The sequence below is a fragment of the Pinus tabuliformis genome, chromosome 1_2 (genome assembly GCF_031772625.1).
Source record: "Pinus tabuliformis cultivar Carrire ecotype Pingquan chromosome 1_2, CPIR1, whole genome shotgun sequence".
Lineage (NCBI taxonomy): Eukaryota > Viridiplantae > Streptophyta > Pinopsida > Pinales > Pinaceae > Pinus > Pinus tabuliformis.
This window is the reverse complement of record NC_142298.1, coordinates 1,240,355,142-1,240,356,368: the sequence shown is the minus strand read 5'-3', so window position 1 is coordinate 1,240,356,368 and position 1,227 is coordinate 1,240,355,142.

The following is a 1,227-nucleotide window of genomic DNA, read 5'->3' as shown; positions in this document are numbered from 1 at the left end:
AAAATCATTAACACCATATCCAATAAAGGTACATTTCTTTGATTTTGCCTCAAGCCTTGTTCTATTTTTTTTATTAATGTGGACAAAGGCTTCACAACCAAAAGTCATTAAAAAGGAGTAGTTTACCTTTTTACCTATCCATGCCTCCTCTGGAATACCACCAACCAAGGAACTTGAAGGTCCTTTATTTATTAGATAAACAATAGTATCTATAACATCTGCCCAAAATTGTAAAGGCAATCCTAAATGCAATCCCATGCTCGTTGCATGCTCTGTGATTGTCTTGTTCATCCTTTCTGACAAGCCATTTTCTTGTGGTGTTCCTAGAACTATCTTCTCTCTACGAATTCCATTCTTTGAACAGTACCTATCAAACTCTTTGCTGCAATATTCACCTCCATTGTCTGATCTGAGACACTTCAACCTTTTTTCTATCTCATTTTCAACCAAAGCTTTCCATTTCTTGAAAGTATCAAATACATCAGATTTATTTCGAATACAATAAATCTAGGTTTTTATGGTTGCATCATCATTAAAAGTAACATAATAACGAGAGCCACCAAGAGATGATACCTAATCAGGTCCCCATACAACTGTATGCACAAGCTCTAATTTTTTGATCTTCTTTTCTTTCCCAACTCTGAGGAATCTAAATCTCTTCTGTTTTCCATAAACACAATTCTCAAAGAATTTTAAATCAACATGCTTCAAACCCGGCAACAAATTTCTTGAGTGAAGAATCTGCATCCCCTTCTCACTCGTGCCCAAGCCTATGATGCCACAATGTCATATCTTCTCTTGTAGAGGGTAAAGCATTAACATAATTAGAAATACCATTGCATAAATACAATGTACCAACCTTTTCTCCTTTTTCTATTACCAGAGATCCTTTTGTGACTTTCCAGGTTTTATCTGTAAAAGTAGTCACACAGCCTTCACCTCCCAACTGCCCTGTTGAAATCAGATTTTTCTTCAGATCTGGAGCATGTCTTACCTCCTAAAATAGCCATTGATTTCCATTATACTATTTTAGGAATATTGTACACATTCCTATGATTTTACAGGGTTTATCATCACCCAATCGAACTTGTCCAAAATCTCCTCGAACATAATCATGAAAATGTTTCCTATCAAGTGTGGCATGGAATGAGGCCCTTGAATCTACCACCCAGGCATCAATAATGTTTTCTAAAGAAAGAATCAAAGCATCTTGCAACACATCACCTC